The sequence below is a fragment of the Apaloderma vittatum genome, unplaced genomic scaffold (genome assembly GCF_000703405.1).
Source record: "Apaloderma vittatum isolate BGI_N311 unplaced genomic scaffold, ASM70340v1 scaffold7443, whole genome shotgun sequence".
NCBI lineage: Eukaryota > Metazoa > Chordata > Aves > Trogoniformes > Trogonidae > Apaloderma > Apaloderma vittatum.
This window is the reverse complement of record NW_009707447.1, coordinates 25,585-32,932: the sequence shown is the minus strand read 5'-3', so window position 1 is coordinate 32,932 and position 7,348 is coordinate 25,585.

Genomic DNA, 7,348 nt, shown 5'->3' with positions numbered 1-7,348 from the left:
AGCAAGGAGGAAACCCCACCCTAGGGCCAGCAGTCAGTGCGGTGTCCCTCGTGAGCCCCTCGGCATTGCTCTCCTCGCTCTGCTGCCCACTGCCAGGCTAAGGCCCGGGGATGGCCGTGGGGCCCATTGAGCGGAGACCCATCCCTGGCCCCTCGCTCTTGCTGCTGCAGGACCACGAGGGAGGGGATAACGGGATCAAAAGAGCAGTAACGAGCTCTGGGAACTTGTCAGACAAATGTGTGTTTAACTGAATCCCAAGTGAACCGCTGAAGGGGAGCATTAGTGCCGTCACGTGGAGCACATGATTTTGGAATTCATTAAGCCTTTGATGCAGTGCTAGCACTGCCGTCCCCTGTCCCAGCCGTTAGCCATCTGGCTGAGAAGCAGCCAAGTTTCCCTTACCCCAGAATCAGAGGAATGGCCTGTGTTTGCAGCAGATCACAGGATCTACAGAGCTAGAGCACGCATGCACTGGACAGGCTGGTTGTGCTGGTCTTGAGAAAAAACGACACCAACACGACACTCCTCAAGTCCTACAAGGCTTCTGCAGAGAAATCAGGTGGTTCCAGAGACGCTTCCTCTCTTCTTTCTCTGAGACAGGTTACAGAGGAATGAAAAATGTAGTTACGGAGAAGTGGAACTAGAGCTGGAAGTCCTGCGTGTAGTTACTGAGAACCAGGACAGAACTGTAATTGAAAGCCGAGGGCAAATGTTACTGAGACTTGTTGGCTGTGGCACAGGGTCATGTTTTGCAGCGCTATCTTAAATACAAAGTCCCCTCCAAAACTCCAACTCTCCCTTATTTGAGGACAGTTTGTAGATTAACCATGCTGTAGATGTGAAGACACAGAGGGGGCTCTATGCAGTACACAGTAAACATCTTTTTAAGCTTGCTTTCCAGGATAGAAAAAGCTCAGTACCTTTTTCACAAGAGCTGAAGCAAATACCTGGGCAATTCCATCTCAAAACACCAGCGACCATGCACCTAGACACTTGTGCAGCTCTGTGCAGAGGCTGCTTGCTGCTCACACTTCTGGATGATGCGAGCAGTGTGGTGCGGAGCTAGCTTGCAGCTGGTGAGGCAACTATTAACAACTCCACTCCAACTTCGGTATTAGGAAGCACGGTGGACACATAAAAACAGCTTTGCAGGAAACGGCTCACGTTAGGCATAGCAGCCCTGGATCAGGGATGACTTCCAGTACCTGAAAGGGCCTACATGAAAGCTAGGGAGGGACTGTTTACAAGGTCATGTAGTGACAGGATGAGGGGCAATGGTTTTAAACTAGAGCAGGGTAGACTTAGACCTTCAGAAGAAGTTCTTTTCTGTGAGGGTGGTGAAACACTGGCACGGATTGCCCAGGAAGTGGTGGAGGCTCCATCCCTGGAGATATTGAAGATCAGGCTTGATGGGACTCTGAGCAACCCGATCTAGTTAAAGATGTCCCTGCTCACTGCAGGGTGGTCGGACTAGATGACCTTCAAAGGTCCCTTCAAGCCCAACACATTCTTTGATTCTATGATCTAGGCTGGCTTCTGCCAGAGCACTTCTGTGTCCTTGCACTGACAAATACTCGCCATTACCTAACCCACTGGGATAGCAGCAAACTTGCAGAGATAAAGCCTTAAAATAGAGTGGCAACTGCCTACTCCTAACTGGCATCTGTGTGGTGTCATGGGCCCAGTTCCTCCAGGGGAGCCACCACACTGGCTTGTGCTGTGCAGAGCTCCCCCAGTACCTTCCCCTTTCCCCCTGGCTATACCCCCAGCACAGTGCATGCAGTGGGGTGAGGCTGGCACAGCCTTAGCTCGGCAGGTCTTTGCTGTGTGGTTGCTGTCTTTGCAGCCCAGGCAGTATTTGGGTGAGAGGATGTCTTTGGCAGAGACTTTGCATCTGTGCTGATGCCTGCTATGCCAGCCGCAGCAGGGCTCAGTTGCTGGCAGACACTTCCAAGGCACAAAAGCAGAGGAGAAAATCTTTGAAACACTCTACCAGCTCTCCTGCCACTGCGAAGTGGTTTCTCTTCCTAATTTTCCAACATTTTAATTTACCATTTTTTTTTTGCCTGGCTGGGAGCCAAGCACACAGCTTTGGGAACACAATCTGCCGGGTACCGGGGGTTCCCCCGGCTGTTAACTGCCAAGATCTGTGATGCTAAGAGCTGAACCCAGACATGACAAGCTTGATGCACAGACTAAAATGCAATCTGAAACCCCTCCAGCCTGGCCTGCCCTGTCCAGAGCAGCTGTGATCCACAGAAATCCTGTGCTTCCTCCAGGACCCACTGCCAACATGCCCGTGTGATCAGCAGCATCCCAAAATGTGATGGAGCAGGGGCAGGAACTGCCCAGAGCTGCATTCAACTGTGAACATATCACAGAATGCACTAAATTCTGGCTGTAACTTTGATGGTAGACTCAGGTTCATTGTGCTGCTTTAGGTTTAATCTTCCACCTTGTTCAGCTGCTTCATGTCTCGACCTCTTCTAAAGCATCTTTGAAGGAGCTCAAGGGGAAACTGCTGAAATCTTAAGTGTTGAGTAACCCCCATGTGAAGTTGGCTGAGAGGGGTGGAAAGGTGCCTTATAGGATGTTATTTTCTAGTGGGTTTCAAGGGAACTCCAAATTTATAAGAATCAAATTAACAAGGAAAAGGATAAATGGAAGGGACGATGCACCCTTTGTCGTATCTCAAATCCTCCTGTCACTCTCTGAAGGAGAGTAACCACAACATATTAAATGGAAAACTGTAGCAGAGTCCATTAGTGATAAGCTGAAAAACTGGAAAAAAACCCCCACAGACCACCACCAAACCACTCCAAAATAAAAAATTGTTTTCAAGCTTTCAGCTTGCCATAGAGTGAACAGGTAACAGGTGTGAAAGACCATTTAGAGAAGAGAGAAGCCCAGCAGAAAAAAAAAACAGTGGGTTATCCACAGTAGCAAGGAACAAAGGGAAATTCTCATGCTGCAACCCCCTGTTGTAGAGATAAATGAAGCAAACTGTTACCAGTGAAAGCATCAGCAAGGTACATTTCAAAACAAATTTATAACACAAACAGTAAATTATGTGGATGGCATCTATTCAAGAGCTCTGGAGGAACCCCAGCACAGAGCTCTCAGCTGCTATGGGACATGCAACCTGTTGCTTAATTCTGCCTTAAACAAGAGGAATGATGGGAGGCAAATGAGATGCCAGGGTTGGGCTTCTCTGGTTTTTAAGAGCTTTAGGTAAATCTGGGAACCTATGACTTGTGAATCTGAGTTCCACACTGGGTATCAGGAATAGCATCCTAATGCGTGTAGAGGAATGAGGTTAAAGGGGAAGAAACAGGCCCACTCTAGCAGAAAGAATAATCTCTCACTCCTTAAAAGAGAGAGGAATCCTCTTTCATGGATGTGGCTGGATAGATGGATGTAGTTGGATGCCCAAAACACCTTCAGCAAGGTCCCACAATAAATGTCCTTGATCTCTCTTCTCCACGTTTATTCCCATGGTTAATAACAAGGCAGAATGTAGTGAATGGAAAATGCTCAATGTTTAAGATGGAGAAATGTATGAGTGCTGTCCTACCAACATCTCTGCTAGGGCTTGTGATTTTTGCTGAACTCATAGTCTGGGAAACACAATGTGAGTAGAGATGGGGCAGACTTTCCTTGTGAGGCTGAGGAGAGGAGAGGAGAGGAGAGGAGAGGAGAGGAGAGAAAAAGGGGAACAAGAAGGGTTGAGAATAGAAGGAGAGAAGAATAAGAATTTCTGTTTTAGTCAGCCCGACTGGGAACTGTTGACCAGATGCCTCAAGGCAAGCCAGAGGTCTAGTTTAGACAGACTGATCTGGAGTAGATGTTAGCCTAAAGGTGATTAGCTAAAATGTTTGCAGTCAAGACTGTTCAGATGTAAAGTATGGAGGGATGTAGGAAAGGGACACAAAATCCTTCTGCAAAAACAGGGAGGCAGGTTAGGGAAACTTTCTAAAGGACGAAATACAGTGCCCAGGGGATCTTGCAGGCTGCCAGGCCCTCTTCTGGGTGCTGCCCCTGCTCACGCAGCCCAGTACAGCTTGGTATTTGCCTTTTATGTGAGTACATCCCATTCAGTTCTTCACACGCCAGCTGAACTATAACATGATATAACATGAATGGCCTTCCTACTTGGGCTTACACAATTTGCTCTTTGATTTTTCTAAGACGTGACTTTCTGAGTGCCACAGGACAGGCTGCTGCTGTAGGAAATGAGGTAGGGCAATTCATGTAGCTACTTCTCTTCAGTGAAGATCATCTTCAGGGAGAAGATGAAAGAAGTCCTTAGCATAACTTATGCTCTCACATAGAGCTGAAGGTCTAGAGCCTGACTTTGCCTGCAAACTTCTAGCTCATGGCCAAAGACCACCCTAGAGATGTCAAGTCTGCATTTTATTGTTCAGCAGCCTATTGTATTCCCTCCCTCAGCTTGTCCCCACTGCTGACACACATTTATCCCCAGGACTGCATAACACTAGCCAGAATACTCTCCAGAAGCTTGGCTAGACCTTGCATATAGAAAGAGCATTGAGTATTTGCTAACACTCCTGCAAACTAGAGCTTTGGAGAAATCACGCCAAGGCCTCCAGTGCTGCATAACCTCCTCAGCCTAGCAGCTTCCCACCCTTCTCTTCCCCTGGCTTCCTCTTGCCATGTCACAGAAAAAACAGAAGTAACAGATGTGGAAGAAACCTGACCTGCCTGGATTTGTGCCAGGCTTCTGTGATTCTACATCCCATCCATCAAATCAGGCGCAAAAGGAATCTGTGATTGATCTGCTCTTTTTCTTCGGAAACTTGGCAGGAGACGTGCCATGCATATCCACCAGAGAAGCGTCCTGACTCTTCCTTTATATTGTTCACCCGTGTGTCACTTGTGAGCTGTGCCTGCAGCAGCGCCAGGAGGTGCTGGAGGCAGCTCATGGTGGAGAACTCTTCACCACCCCCATTATGCCTGCCAGGCTACAGGAGCTGCCTCTTAGCCCTTGGTTTACCCCACAATCTGTGGCTCAAGAACTAGGAAAGAGTTACAGAGCAGTTCCATTACTGAAATGCATTTCTCATATGTGTCTCAGTTCTGTGCATTAGTGAGTTCTTAGAATGTTTTGGCCACAAAGTGGTTCTACGTGCTACCCAGAAGGCAAGCTTTCCAGCTGCCCAGCAGTAGAGGAAGCCAAAGAGAATACTGGCACAGAGCTCCAAGTCTGCCCAGCAAAAGGCCCTGGGCTTAGCCAGGAAGACTCTGCAAATAGCAGCCTTCAGCTGCCTGGACTGGTTCTGTCCTGAACAGCCTCAAAGCAGCTGCCAGAACCCAGCATGAGGAAGAGAAAAGGTATATTAACACAGCAAAGCAATGCTGGGGAGAGCCAGGACATCAGGCTGAAAAAGCCACCACTTCCCTGTCCGATCCCCAGCAGTGCTGTCCTGTGATATCTCATGGCTGAGCACTACTGCTCCGGAGATTGCAGAGAAACAGCCCCACAGTCACAGGCAGCACTAAGACATGGCCACAAGCATTCTGTATCACATTAATAAAGTTACTCTGGCCGCGGCGCTAGTCTGTGCAAGCTGATCTTGTCCACACTTGAGTCTCCCAGGCAGTGGTGATGTGGGGTGGGCAGAGTGGCTGTCCTTGCCCTGGGATCTGCCGGGGATACACTGAGCCAGAGGGAGCTCAGCACGCGCTGCAGAGGGGAGATCTCACCCTCTGCATGTGCGGGGAGATGAGGTTGGCATAGGAGGGGAGTGCTGTTATGGGTGGCAGTTGTGATTACTAGCCCCTGAGCCTTCAGTTTCTCCACTGAGACACTTTGCATGATCCTGTTTAACTTCAGAGGCATTAGGTGTTCTCCATTTGCAGCCCATGGCTGAACTGACTGCAGGTAACAGAAACAAAGTGAGCTTCTCCTTATACAAAGAATCTAATTTAAAAGAGTTTTATTTTAAAAGGTAGAAAACACATAATAGAAAATAAATTAAAAAGTAGAAAATGCATAGCACGGTCCCGTACATTCCAAGTCCTCTACCCTCAACATGAAGTAGGATGTTTTCCAGTCTGAATTTCCAGTGATTCCAGCCAGGATGAAAATGAGGGTTTCACCAATGATTCCTTGACTTAAGCTCTGCCTAAGGAGTGGGGAGCAGCTTGACAGCAAACTGATACAAGGGCAGGAAATCTCCTCTGCATTCTTGTCTCTTGTGTCAGCTCTTGTTCAGGTGCTACTACATTCAACAAAAAGGACACACCAGTTTCATTCCCTACTTTCCAAGCCCAGGCCCAGCTTTCTTTGCACCCAGAGCAGCAGACACACAGGACCCAAACAGAGACAGAGGAGTAGAAGTGGTAGGGAATTAGTACATGTATCTGTCAGATTTTTGGTAGATACTAGATGATCTTTTGAGGTCCCTTTCAACCCCTAACATTTTGTGATTCTATCCAGTTTGTGACTATTAACAGTGCAAGGCAAGTGGTCCCCACAAATGCCTAAGTATTGACATGCAGACTGTCAGGCACTGTGGGTCTGTGCAGAGCGTGACTGTTCCCATCCTCTCTGCTCTGCCAGGGTGAGATTGGCCCAGATACTGCAGCCTCAGCCGCTGACACTGGCTGAGTGCTGATGAAAGTTCATTTCTGCAGTAGTCCTGTCTAAAGGCACAGGGCCAGCTTCTTACGGCAAAAACATAAAGAAAAGAAAAACCACACCAAAAACTAAAAAGGCTGCTGTAAGTCTGGATATGTTCACCTAGTTAGGCAACGTCCAGCAGCAGTGGAAGAGAATAGGGCTGAGCCACTTCAACCTGCAAAAAAGTAATAAAAAGAATTCTCCATTCAGCAATCTCAGTAGGACACACTTGCAGTTATCTATGCAGATCTCACATGTTTTGTCTTTCTTCTGCCTAACCTCAGACACAAGGAGCATCCCCTGCGTACATCAATATCCACCTACAGGAATGCAGCAACTGAGTCAAATGCTTCGGGCAGAGTATTTTCTCAGCCATCAAAAGGAAGACAGGCCTCAGCTAAAAAGCTTTGCTCCAACACGAATTCCTGGGATTGGAACCACACAGGGAACTCAGCGATCCCTGTGCAAGGCTGCAAGCCCTGCAGCGGGTCTGCAGCCAACAGCGTGGTCTTCTGATCTTTCTTCACTCCCAGATGACACAAATCCAGGTTTTTCCAGAGGTGTACAACAGCACCACTACTGCTTCCTCCTGCCTTCAGCAACTGAATGGGAGAGGGATTTACCCACTGGCTGCATGGCGTAGCCGCTCATCATGCATACGTTTCTAGACAATTAATGTGTTGGGTACAGCCAGCTGTGTCAGAA